The following is a 15,383-nucleotide window of genomic DNA, read 5'->3' on the forward strand; positions in this document are numbered from 1 at the left end:
AGAAAATAATTATGATACAATATGTGATGTCAACATTGTAATCCAAAATAATTCTAATTTGACCTATGGTAACTTTGGCTTGACACATGTCGCTTTGAAATTGGTAGAAAATTTTCTTTTTTCTACGAGATAGAAGAGCTCTATTTTGAAAATGTTAGATAGCATTAAGAGTGATACATTGAAATTTAACCAAATATTGTTAACTTTTTATAGGATTTCGAATATTGGAGGTTGGAGTTTGTACTAAGAAATTAAGACTATTTTCTTTGAGTTTTCCTCTCCTTCCATGCATGTTTTAATGTTGAAGTTACCTTATGTTTGGATTCAAGTCAATAAAGCAAAAAAAGAAAAAAAAAAAAAACAAAGAAGAAGAAATGAGAGGAATAGATAGGAAAGGAAATTATATTCTTTTATTTGGATATTTAAAATGAGTATCAGTAAAGTAAAAAGAAAAAGAAAAAAAACAAAGAAGAAGAAATGAGAGGAATAGATAGGAAAGGAAATTATATTCTTTTATTTGGATATTTAAAATGAGTAAAGGAAAGGAAAGTTGTAACGCCCTCAACCCGATCCAATTAACCGAATCCGGATCTTGGGTATTACCACATGAATACATACAAAAACTTAATCTACTTAAACAAGTTACAATTAATTGCACCTTCTCAATTATAGATTTCAAACTAAATTACATAAGTATATACAATAAGAAATTACAACTACCACACATGGTAATTAAATTACAACGATATCTAAATTGAAATCCTAGTTTACTCTAGAAACTCCAAAGTATGGATTTTTATGTAACAATTCAGACTTTGAACTTGCCACCAGACTCGCTTTGTATGCATAATAACCCAATACGCCACTTCTTATCATAGTCCTAGCATCGTCCCTCTTAGTCCAGACCTACATCAATTCACCTATAACATAACACACAGAGATAAGTTCATAAAAACTTATCGAACAAAATATCATTTACCTGAGTCATATTTGTACATCGAAACTGATAAATTACACAGACAGTTTCATCGTTCTTAACCTTCAACCTTGTCTCTGGTGAATGCTTCCTCAAGTTCCATTCCTTTACACTCATTCGTTACTATACCTTACTCTAAAATCATTTTCTTTTCTCAATAAAACGTTTTCATTACATCACTTACATCCTTCAACCACTGAGTCATCGCCTCATCATGATTCAAGAATAAACACATACACAGATCACAGATGTTGCCTTTGAAAATATAAATTCATGTTCTTAATCAAAATACATTTTCAATACTAACTCATTACTTCTCTATATCTCTTCAATTCATTATTGTCGATCGATTCTTTGTCTTGTACAGTACTTTACCATGTAGTCCATAGATATATTTTGTCCTTACTGATTCCTCTGGTTTCGTTTAAGAGCCATACAGAATTCGTCATGAAGGCCTTATCATGGTACACCACAAAGAACCTCCTTCATAGTTCTTCATTGGGAATTCTATTAAGACACGCCACAAGGACAATTCATCCAGATTTCGCCACAAAGGCTCTTCTTTTAGAGTTCGCCATAAAGGCTCTTCTTTCAGAACTCACCACAAAGGCTTTTCTTTTAGAGTTCGCCACAAAGGTTTTTCTTTCAGAGTTTATCACAAAGGCTTTTTCTTTCCTAACATATTTACAATATGGATTTGCCTAAACTCACCTTTCGTGAGGTTTGCTCATCATCGTCCTAGGACATGCAGAGAACCCCATCGGGTAACCATCATTCATAATTCCTTTTTAGAGGGTGTCATACATGTAAGGTGATCTGTCGCAATTCAATGTGGCAGATTAAACTAGTTTCCGTACTAGAGGAGCTTGAATACAAGTACTTTTATTATATTTGAGTTATGTTTTTTATATTTTAGTATAAATTCAATAAAAAAGTGTATTTTGAGTCTTTTATTGACCTTAGAGGTCGAATGAGGCCTAAAGGCAAGCTAACATATTTGGTAAGTGTACAAGAGACCATACAAGTGCATAGGAACTCAATACTACTCGTTGTGTTGCAACACGGGGAATCTGAGGTTGCAACATAGGGAGCAGAATACAAGATTTGCCATACTGATTTTTGTGTCTTGACACAGCCATGGGATGTTGCGGCACACCTCTAAAACTACTCTAAACCTGAGCATACTATCTTCAATGTTGCGACACAAGCACTAGGGTGTCGCGACATCGGCCTTATACTGAAAATACTTATGAGCCAAAGGCATTTTGGTCCACACAATCAAAAGTTAAACACAAGAGCGTCAGTTGACCTAGGGTTGAGGACAGCGACAACCTTAACTCTATAAATATAGCTTTTGATATTCTAAGTTTTTCTTTGTAAATTTAGTCTTTAAGTTTTTCCTTCCTTTTAGGATTTAAGTTTATTTCAGCTCTTTCCTATTTTGTGTTATTCGGAGAAGCTGATTTGCAGATTCGAACCAAATATTTTGTATTTTGCACTTACATCATTCAATACAATTTAGGATTCTCTAAACCGTACTCTTGATTTATTATTTAGGCATATCTTATTTATCGAGTTTATTGTGTTTATGATATCCATGAGTAACTAATCCTCTTATGGGGAATTAACGAGTGGATGTGTGATTAACTTATTAGTATGTAAGGTTTTTTTAATAGATCAGCTATTTGAGACAGGAAGAACTTAAACCCTAGGCTTGACGACCCTAGGAAGTCATTTAGGTGGGGATTAACTCAAAATTGATATAGCCTATCCATGCACACCTTAGCCCCAAACCAGTCTAGACTATAAGGTTGAGAGATAAGTAGTTTTTGTTGACTCATTAGTTTAGTGGAAGACTGAGAGATCCTGCTAGGTTAATGACTAGTTGATTTAATAGAAACTCAAAATAGGAAATAGTTATAACCACCAAAGTGAGCTAATCACCCATAGCTAGATTTGATAAATTTTATAAATTAGTTTTCTTAAGTTCTTTTTATTTATGTTATTTTGTTCCTTTATTTATAAAACTACTATTTATATTTTATCATAATATGATTTATTTAAAGTACTAATTAGATCTATTTGTGTTTAGGTTAGAATTAATTTAGTACTCACCTCCATTGGGTACGATGCTCGAAGTACTTACCTACTTTGTTGTAACTATATTACAACCTGACCCATATACTTGGGGACACCACCTATTTTATATATTTTGTGTAGTATTCTTACTATGGACATTAGTATGTCTGGAGGCGATCATAAGGTTACCAGTCCAGGTTAAACCTTTAAAACAACAACAGATTACTAGTCCGGGCTAAATCTATGTTACATGTATCTTCGAGTCTACAAAAAATGCTGGAGCTCAGTCTCAACCTAACTTACTTTACAGGCATTTCATGCACTGACACAACTAAAATAATCATTCTAAAACACCACTATACAACCGAAGTACTCACATCACATAACATACTGTCCAAACATACACACATATCCATATTTCATCATCACAGAATCTCATACATCCATCACCATATGCTTAAACTTATCAGATTCCAAACTATATTTACACATTGTTCTCAAGAATATTCAGTCAATCATAAGTATACTTTAGGAATCACTTACCTTAAGTACTATACCTTTCATAATCTCGGCATCATTCTTCGATTTGTTCTATAGACATTAATGTATGAACAGTACCATCCAAGAGCTAGTTTAGTGACTCACCTAACATCCCACGAATAGCGGCTTGAACTCTAGATTCAACATCCAACATGAAACTACAATGACCACCAGACACAAACCATCTTCTTATGACAACCTAGAATCTCAACTTCTAGCTTAAGTAAGGAAGAAATGCTTGCAGTTTCTTAAGAATTAGATAGTAGAAATTTTTGAAAAATGGAGAAGATAACTTCCCCATACTCCTCCTAAAAAAATATATATAGCCTAAGTCCCTATTGATACTTGACAGGTGTCGCCTTCTTTCAGAATTGACCATAAAATAGCCTACAGCCTCTAGGAAGAACATATGTGAAGGTCCAATATTTTAGTTACTCGATTACTCAACCCAATTGACTTCTAACTAAATTACCTTGTATCTTGTCTTGAATACTTACAACATGATCAACACAGTAACTTAAACAAACTTGGCATACATCGCCTTACAAATTTCTCTTACTTGACTCTTCTCCCTTACGACTCCACTTTCTAGATCAATTCTTACTTAATATCCCGACTTCGGCTTACTTAATATCCTGACTTCGGCTATGTGCCCAAATCTATACCACAAGAAACAACTGGCGTAGAGAATCGCGCCACACAGATTACTTTTAGGCTACGCGCCTAAACATAGAACCCACCAAATTAAGGTGTTACAAAAGTATGAATCACCAATCATTGTTTGGTTAACTAATGGAAAGGAAAGGAAGTGATATATTATTTTATATTTTTTCAGTTATACCTTTTTAAATAAAATTAAACTTTTTATATAACATGAATAATTTTGAAATTGATTATTTTAAACAATTTTAAAAATTAAATAAAACATTCTAGTTAAAATATTATTTTATAATTAATTCATAAAAATTAAAAATAATAAGTAGTTTCATTTCCCTATAGTTTTATGTGTTTACTCATTTTATTCATTTAAAAATTATTTCTAAATTCAAAAAAAATTAAGGCTTTTTCATAAATTTAAAAAAATGTATAAATTAAAAGTTTACCCCAATTTAGGGTCATTAAAAATTAACACTATGTTTGGTTTGGGGAGTAAAAATATATTACAGCCCAATTCAGCAAGCCCACCACCAAACTTATGTTTGGTTGGCTATAATGGCCTATTACAGCCTGCATTGAATAAAGGTTTATTTCGATAAGAGGTTGCATAGTCATTCCCTTCCCTTACCACTAAATAGCCATTCAACTCAGTGGAATAAGGAGATTTTTTCCCATTTTCAATTTTTACCCTCACCTTTACTAAGAGGATGAAGACACTGTAAATGGAACCATCATTTTTCTCCCACGATCTCACTAGTAACTTCCTTTTCCTTTCCATCTCTATACTTCCTTTTTTTTCCTTTGCTTGCAAAGGAAACCTAGGTCTGTCAATTGAAGCCATCATCCTCTGCTCTTTTTTCTTTTTCTTCACATTTTCCTTTTATTCCTAGATTCTCTCATCAATCTCTCACCTCTCCAAACTTCATTCAAATCAAACTAAAAACCAAATTTTTAGGGAATGCTCTGTCACTTTATGATGGTATTTTCCTCTGTTTATGTTTTTTGGATCATTTTCAACCTTACAGAAATGTTATTGGATCTGATTAATGAGTTTCTTATTATTTTTTTCATCAGATTTGATCACTTGGTTTGGGACTTGAACTCTCTCCAGAATTTGATTCTTTTCCATTGTGTTGTGTTTTCAAGTTAAGATTCATTTTTCACGTCGAATGTAAATGTATCAGTTGGTTTTCTCATGGGACCCTATTTTAGTATTCAATTTGTTTTCCCTACACTTGTTCAACTCAATTGAGTCTGAAAACCATCATCTATTTGTCATGTTCTTTTTTAGTTCCAATATTTTGGGGTTGGTTACTTCGATTGAAGCGTGTGATCTTATGTTTTTATATATATTATTCTATTTTCTTTTCGATGAAGATAGATACTTACTTTCATGATTCATTCTAGCTTGTAATTGATATCTTGCCTAACTCTTCTTTCCTTTTCTTATTGCTTCCAAAATATGATATTATGTTATGTTTTTTTTCCTTCTTAAATTATCATTTTGTAGTTTAGAGCTTTAGATTTCAATGTTTTGTTTGTGGTTTTTATTTCTTCAGTTTCTTAACCCTATGCTTGAGTTCTTTACATTTTCTTATTATTTTATAATGTTAATATCTTTGTTCAATAATGTTTTCTATGTTGAACTATTTTTACAATTGAATTATTGAACCACAAAATTAGAAATTTACACCATTTATAAATTTAAACCAACTGGTTGTGGCTATTTTAGCTCACTGCCTTTGTTTTCTTTAAGTAGAAGCCATGTTTAATGTTTCCTATACTATCAACTATTGTCAAATCTAAGCTCAAATTAGTTTGTCTCTCTCTTTATGAAGCCAAAGTGGTTTATGCATCAATTTTCAAGGTTAATTTCAATTTTCAGAAAGAGAATGCCCACTAAATATTAGTTATAGATTAATTTCCTAATGTAAGTTGTTGAGTAGTTGCTAATTGTTCATTTGCCCTTATCTCCATTTCACTTAAAAAAGTTCATGTACTACTAATGTTTTGATCTACCTCCCATGGACCCTTGTTGTCGAGTAACATGATTTTATTACCATAAACATGCATATTGGTTTGTGCTTTGGCTTTATTATATTTGCGATGAGAACCAAAATGTAACACCCCATACTCGGTCTAGTTGTCAAACGTAAGCTATGGAATGCCACATTAGTCACCTAAGTGACTCTCCATTAATACCCAACCTAACCTCCAACACACCGCAAGTTAAAACATAAAACATATGTAAATATAAGGAAGCACACAAGTTTTGTGAACTCGCTTCTCATGCTTCATGATATGCAACGAAAATATTTTGCGAACCTACATCGCATGCAAAAACTAAGATTACTTTTTACCGGAAGTAATAAATATTTGAAGAAAGGAATTAAGAACATGTGAACCCTAAATTTTGCAAATCAAAGTACCTTGCAGAGCACAACAATTCTGACATAGGGGTTCGCACCCTTGCTAGCTCACACAATCTAAGACCCTCATGTGGGTTTCGCAAACTGCCTATGGTTCGCAAAGTTTCTCATGTTTCAAAAGTTATTAAGGGTTCACATATACCAGTTCGCCAAATGCAGGGTTTGCACTTAGTATAGTTCGTAACTCTATTACTTCGCAACAATTTTGGCGAACTCTTCATAATTTATCAATTTGAATACTTCATGTTATTGCTTATGGCGAACACTATGTTATAAATTAATACATAAGAGTGGACTTGTAAATGTAGGAGAACATCAAACAAACTTGGACTATAAAATTCAAATGTGATTATAAAACATTATCGGTTCGTAATTATAGACATAAATAAAAACATAAGAAAGCATAGAAATAGCTAAGTCCTAAACATTCGGCGAAGTCAACAGAATTATGTCACTAAGCCCAAGTAGAATTCCCACATTGCATTTAATCCAGAGTTCGCTTGTACTATTTTTACAGCATGTATATTTCGCTTGGATCACTCGCCTCGTCGTTGCTTACCTTACAAACTAGCTATCTGCAGTGAATAGAAATGAGTGGTTCAGTTCTTGCAAACTCAATGAATATATAAGAAAGAACAACCACATATCATACACAAAACATAAGTTAAAAAAAAAAACTTTGGCAAAGTTGCATAACTTGAGAACACGGTTCTCCACACTTACGCGAAGTATGGTTTGCAAATACTTATTACCAAATAGCTTAGAAACAGTAAAACACGTTATTTCAAAATATATAAACTTATTTTCCTGTTGTATAAATAGATCTCCCTATAATGCCTCAGAATGACTCAATGAGTTTAACATGTCCCATAAGTGTAGCATAAAGCTAAACACTCTCCAACACAGTAACATGTCTCAGTGAATGGAGCTTAGCTCGATATTCCCTTATCTCTCAAACCTGTCCTAGAACCTCTAGCCAAAATCACAAAATATAAAGGTTAATACTCACGATCCTATGGCATGTCATTATATCCAATTTTTTAAGAAAAAAACATATTTTTCAAAACATGTACTTAAAACATAGAGCTCGCATATTGTGAGAAGCTCGTAGAGTATTATTCATGTTGAGCTCACAATAAGGAGCTCGCGTGAGCTCGCATGTCACTATTCATAAAAACACATATTCATAACACAAACACAAAATCAAGGTTTTAGAGAAGGTTTAATCTCGAAACTTAGGTTAAAACCCTAAGCTCCTGGTTAATATTTCGGTTTGCACATACAAGGCTGATCCCTAAACACTCACCATTTTAATGAAAACTTTTAGACAAGCTTTGATTTTCCCTTATCTTTGCTTGTAGACGATTTAGTCAAGTTTGTAATTTCACAAATATACACAAGTCACTAACAGAAAAAGCACATAAAAACTCATACATAAACACAAGTGATCCTAGGTTTGCACATACTGGTCTTTTGGCAAACCTAGTTTCCTTTGTTTGAGAACCTTTCTTAATTACTTCTAAACATAATAAAAAAAAGTCTTACCTTAGTTCCTAAGAGTTAAGTGTTGGGTTCTTAAAACTTGATAACAGAATAGTCGATGATGAACTTGAGAGAGTTTTATTGCTTAGCATAATATGAAATTTCTAATGGAGAGGACTTAATTTATAGGCACTGAGTGTTCTAATGTTCTTAGAATACCCTAGCCATAGTAGAAGTAGGAAAGACGTTACGTGCACGAATGGTGCTGTAAAATAAGTTGACTTCCTAATTTTGGTATAATTACCCTTCAGCTATTCCTACTTTTCACCCTCGGCCCAAAATAACTATCATAGTTCACCAAGCCCACCAAAGATCCTTGCTTTGCCAAGCCTACTGGCGAACACCAACTTGCCAGACCAATACCGAACACTAACTCGCCAGTCCTACTAGTATACACCATCGCATCAATCTTGTTGACGTATACCATCTCGCTAGACCTGTTAGCAGATTCTATCTTGCCTGACTTGCTGAATTATACCATCTTGCCAGACTTGTTGGCATATACTAGTTCGCCAAGCCTTTTGGCAAACTCTAGCTCACTAATCTTACCAGCGTTCTCAGTTCGTCGGGCTCAAACTTCTAGGACCTATTTTGGGATGTTACACAAAACATATATGTTGTTGTATTATAAGCAATGGTTGTAGTTACAGTGAAAAGAGTTGCAAGTAAAGACCATGCATTAATGAATTCTCACCTATACAGACATAAGATTAATATAAGAGATATGTTTTTATAGATATGTATACATGTTAAAATGTGCTAATTATGTTGCTAAAGTATACAAGTTTATTGTAGAAAATTTTGGACTGACAAGATTCATTTGTTTCATAGAACTTTAGAAAATGGTTTGTTACCAATTTTTTAGTTTCAGAATGGGAATGTACCTCTATGTTGGACTTGATCTTAGTTATTTTAACCTCGAAGGTTCTCAAAATCGTATAATTCTTGCTTTTGGTCTATTTGGGGTGTAATTGTTTATAGAGAGAGAGAGAGAGCAAAAAACAACATATCTTGTTCTAACCCCGGAGGTTTTCAAATCCATATAATCCCTACTTTTGGTCTATTTGGGGTGTAATTTCTTACAAAGAGAGAGAGACAGAGAGCAAGAAACAACATATCGAAGTTTTCTAGTTGTGGAATTTTAAAGCTCTTTGTTTACCTTTAATGTAAATTTGTTCCTATTTTTTTGGTCTCCTGTATGTCCTTTCTTATTACTATGTTCTAAAACATATAACTTGGATGACTACTTTACGGTGAACTGCTTTTGTTCCTCGAACTAAGACCAAAAAATATCAACTTGGTTTGAAAAATATTTTATAAGAGAATCATTAGATCTTTGTATAATTTTTGTTTCAATTTTATTTGCTAGATTATGTTAGTAATAGCAACAAGATTTTTAAGGAAGTTTTTGTTTGAAAATCAGGCAAAGGTGTAGCTAATAAATGCCAGATGTTTCATACTTTCATTAGCCATGGAAATTAGTTGAGTTCTTGCTAGATCTGTCAATTAGACAGATTAAGTTGCTTTTTCAAAGGTTTTAAAATTTGTAGGTCATTTCAATTTTGAATTATTTCATGTTGAGTTTTTCTAGTCAAATCATCTCAGTTCAGATCAAGTCATTTCATTTTATCAAATTGGTTTGATCGGGTTTAGATTTGAATTAATTGGATCAAATGCTTTAGTATTTTGATAGGTCTAGTGTTAAATTGGTTTCTTATAATTATAAGGAATTTATATAGAGTTAGAAAATTCCATCACTAGTATTTCAAATTATTATTCTTTTTTTAAATTAGTCTTTTGATCACCTACTCTTTGAGATATTTATAAAAAAATAAAATGAAATAATTATAAATTAAAAAAATGTTAAAAAGTAATGTAGAAAAAACTAAAATAATTGCTTAAAATTGGTTCAAATAGTTTTTAATCAACTTTTTAGTTGTTCGAATGATTTTTTATTGGTTTAATTAGTTTTATTGATTTAACTTCTATTTAGTTTTATGGTGTTAGTTGAGTTAGTTGAATCATCGTTCTCAATTCAATTGATTCAATCAATTCAAACCTGGAAGATGAAAAAGCACTTGTTTATATAAACTTGTACATATGATATCAATCCTTAACTTTATAAAATGTCTCAATTCTTTGATTTTTTTTATTGAGCATTATTTTTTTCTTGTTATAGTTATTCTTTTTAGCTTTCAATTGTGTGCTTTGAAGATTTATGCATCACATTTTGTTTTGAGATTAATTTATACTATGATTTGAACATATCTAACACTTTAATATCTTGCAGTAATGGTCTTTTTGCCTTTAATAGTACAAAGTGAGAGGAAAAAAAGAATTGGTCTTGAATTGACAGTATGGTTACAAATGTGTACAGTTGCGAGTTGGTTCTTAGTTACGTTGGGTGTCGTCTCTAGCCTACATACTTATAGACCAAGGATTAGATCATATATTTTAGATTTTTATGCACAACGAGATTATGTGAAAAGACTTGTACATGATAGTGATGAAACTTGTATTGAACAAGTTAGGATGAATAGAGTTACTTTTTTTAAACTATGTGAGATGTTACAAACTTTAGGAGGATTGAAGTCATCAAAGAACATGCTTGTTTATGAGAAAGTGGCAATGTTCTTACATATCATTTCTCATCACCTTCAAAAACAAGTTATCAACAATCACTTTAATAGGTCCAGGAAAACCGTTAGCAGATCATTTCACAATGTCTTAAGTGTTATCATACGCTTACAAGATGTGCTATTTAAAAAGATAGAGCCAATTACAGCTAATTCTACATACCCAAGGTGGAAATGGTTCAAGGTATTGCAGTGGGTTCCATATATAGCTTGTACATAATTCACTTAATTTAGATTTAAATATAGTATCCTAACCTAAGATTTTTAAACTATTCTTGTAGAACTGTTTAGGTGCTTTAGAAGAAACCCACATCAAGATTTCAGTTCCAAAAGTTGATAAACCTAGATTTCAAACACAAAAAGGTGACATAGAAACAAATATGTTAGGTGTTTGTACACCTGATATGCAATTTGTTTATGTTCTTCCTAGTTGGGAAGGTTTCATTATTGATGGACAAGTTCTTCGAGATGCTATTAGTAGGTGATATTGACTAAAAGTGCCTCATGATAAAGTGCAAAATTGGAGGAATTTGAATTAAATTTTAAGATCATAAATTTTTGAGAAAGTTATTCAAGATAAATAGTTTCTTTTTTCTTTTTTTTTTAGGTTGTTATTATCTAGTTGATGTTGGTTACACAAATTGTGAGGGCTTTCTTGCTCCTTTTAGATGACAAATATATCATTTTAATTAGTGATGCCAGGGTCACCAACCAAGTACTCCCAGAAGAATTTTTAAATATGAAACATGCTTCAGCGTGCAATGTTATTGAAAGATGTTTTGGGTTATTAAAACTTAGATGGTGAATACTTAGGAGTCCATCATTTTATCCTATGAGGGTTCACAATAAAATAATTATTGCATGTTGTTTGCACCATAATTTTATTTGAACCTGTATAAGTCTTGATCCTATTTAACCGTAGTTGGGAGAAGGATTACCTAGTAATGTGATAAAGGACAATGAACCGAATATCATAAATATTCATCCATCGGATGCATAGGCTACTTAGAGGATGGAACTAGCCAATCAAATGTTTTATGAATGGAAAACATCTAGAAATTAGTTAGGTTTATGAAAACATAATAGAAGGTTAATTTGTTTATGTTATTTCATGTATCTAGTTTATGAAAATTTGGTATTGTTTGAATTGTCTTTATGTATTGTATTGTACTTGTTGAATTACAACTTCAATTTATTTTCTTCTAATTTATTATGTGTTATAATTTTATAAAGTGTCTACCTTCTGATTCATAATATTAAACCTAATTTTAATTTGCATTTTTTCTTAAGATAGTTTTGTCAGCCTTTTCACAATCAACTACAACTTCTTTCGAAAATTCTCGAGGAACCAAAAGAAACTGGGTTCCAGAAGAAAATGTTACGTTGGTTGCTTGTATGGTCGACTTGCACAATGTTGGAACTTTTAACACAAATACGAGATTCAAGGTCGATTATTTAAATAAGCTGGAAAGAATGTTAGAAAAAGTTTTACCTCATGCAATGCTGAAGGCTAGACCTAATCTTGAATTGATGATTAGGACATTGAAAAAGGAATAGGCAATCATTGACAACATGCTCAGAGGAAAAGACAATAGCATCTTTGGTTGGGACGAGCATAGGTAGATGGTTGTTGCTGAAGATGTTGTGTGGAACTCATATATAAGTGTAAGAATTATTTCCTATATTTATTATCTTAGAATTATTTCCTATATTTATTATCTTGTTTTGTCCAAACTTATATCTAACGTGGATTCCTTCTTTTATCTAGAGTCATAAAGAAGACAGTCAATCTAGACATTGCAGTTTCCCTTATTACGACCAACTTACTTCTATATATGCAAAAGATCGAGCCACTGGGAAAGATGCTTAAACAACTAGTAATATTGTTGAAGAAATAAATGTTGAGGATGTAGCTACTACAATGATTCCTAAAGAAGAAAGTAATTACCATGGATGTGAAGCTGATGTTTCTTTAGGTAAAATGGATGTCTCAACTACACAATCGCAATCGTCGAAGCCAAACCAAGATGATTCCACATTTTCAAAGAAGAAAAAAAACAGATTTATGCTGTAAGTGAACAAATTTCTTCTACCTTATTTATTGATGCTATAACGTTATTAGGGGGAAAAATACGGACTGTTGGCCTTGAATTAAGTAGGAGCGTTGCCTCCGAAGTGCTAATTCAAGAGAAGTCAGAAATGCTCATTCAATAAAGTGCCCAAAAATTATATCTGGCCCTATGCGAAGTAGAAGGACTAATTGGGGATGAGCGCTTTCATGTGTTGATCAAAATTCCAGACTATCAAACGCAAATGCTCATTTTCTTAAGTCTACCTTTTTTTTTGTGCAATTGGAATGGTTGAGAAGATTTATTTCTACCCATTAAAAGTCATGGTTGTGTTGGTGATGTTTTAGTAACTTTTTGTATATGTTAAAACATTTTTATGCTGTAAAATTTAACATATAGATTATGACATATAAGTTAATGACATCGTGTAACATTTTGTTAATTATGAATATTATGTTTGGATGTAAAATATAATTCTTAAGGTATTTATTACTTCTAATCTTTTACTTTTTAGTTTAGAGGATAATTAAATTATTTGTTTCGTTAATGATATTCTAACACATTAAAATGCATTGCAGTTTAAAAATAATGAAGTAGAATATATATTATTTTTCTAATATTATATATTTTTATTTTTATTAATTCATATTTTAATAATAATTATATTAAGAATGTTACTAAATTATATATTATTTTTTATTAAATTGTATTTCATAATAATAATATTAAAATATGATTAAATTACTTATTATTTTTTATTAAGTTATATTTAATAATATTCCTATTAAAATTTAATAACATTAATCATTTATCTAAAAAAACTTTACTAAGGGTACTCTGGTCATTTCAACTTTTTTTCTTATTGTAACACCCCAAACCCGGTCTAGACGTTATGGCCAAATCTAGAGATGTTACGTAAAACAGTTGTAAATCCAGTTTTCGAAATCTTTGGAAAATATAGTAAATTTTATTACTTAAACCCCCAGTTTAATAGAAAACACACCTAACATAACTTTTTAGTTGAAAATGATGTTTACTTATATTTCCTAAAAACGATTACTTTGCCGTGGAAATTCTTAGATTGTTATGTTTTGGAAAAACCAAGTTTGTTTTCTCAAAAACAGTTGTTTTACAGGAAGCCATCATTTTCGATAAAGTGTTTTTAACAGTATGCAAAAATAGAAAATAAAATCCCAAAACCAAAACCAAAACAGTCCGAAAATAGTTTAAATATTACAAAATGCTTAAATCCCAAATTTAAATGAATCAAACTAAACAAATTTATTGTAACCGAGTTCCCATGGCACCGACTCGCCTAAGTCTAAGGATTGCCTGAAAATATCAGTAAAACAGAATTTGAGTTTTTGAAACTCGGTCTGTAACAATAACTTGAATAGTTAATTTATATCAAACAGAGAAACTGAATCATATCAAAGCAATACAGATACAGACATATTTTTCTACTCTCATCCGCTACATACCATCTCCGAACATCCCAACACACCATATGGGGGTATGAAACACCCATCTAACCCTACATACCACTTAGTGTCGATATGACACTTTAAGAATATTTGCAGTTGAGCTGCAAGTGTAATAGGCGAGTTATTTCCACTCACAAAAATACTTCCTCCACATAACATAACCCATCCCAAACGTAAATACATATCAGAACAGAAATCAGACATGTTACAATTATACATGCATGACATAACAGATACAAAGCATATATAGCATTTTTTGGGTTACTCATAGCCTATTATAAGGTCTACTTATCATATGATGTCTCAAATATATGAACATATATTAGAATTTATACTAGCTGATGACCAAATTCCATATTTTACAATCTATTTGATCACATACCGACCCCATGGCAGGCCTACGATCGATAAGAACGATGTGTACGGCTCTAGGGAAAAATTTAAACACAGCCCAAATAGCCCAGACAATGTGTTTCACACGGTTCAAAACATGGCCTATCACATGGCAATGTGTCATACACGGCCTACCACACGGCCTACCACATGGCCTGGCACACGGTCATGTGGCGTCAACTGTGCAGATTTTTGACTTTCGTCGTTCGCTATTTTTTCCTATTTTTCGTTACACACCTGGTTCGATTCTGATACGTAAACACCCACGAGACTTTCAGAGATATTTAATATAGTCAATTCCAAAAACGAGACACCGCATTAATCAATATTCGAACACAATAACCTCATACAACACTACCAAAAACGTATTCAATTGTTTACCGTCAAAAGAACAACAACTACACAACACTTAGATTGCTAGAGGAACACCCAACTTCTCTCGATCCTCCCCTAAATGCAACATATTAATTAACCAACATATAATAAAAATTTAACAATACCACTTTGCAACCCAAAATGGCCAAACCAAACGAACACCCACAACACGTGATTAAAGAACTAACAAGCAGCCTTACCTA

The sequence above is a fragment of the Gossypium hirsutum genome, chromosome D12, assembly GCF_007990345.1.
Source record: "Gossypium hirsutum isolate 1008001.06 chromosome D12, Gossypium_hirsutum_v2.1, whole genome shotgun sequence".
Lineage (NCBI taxonomy): Eukaryota > Viridiplantae > Streptophyta > Magnoliopsida > Malvales > Malvaceae > Gossypium > Gossypium hirsutum.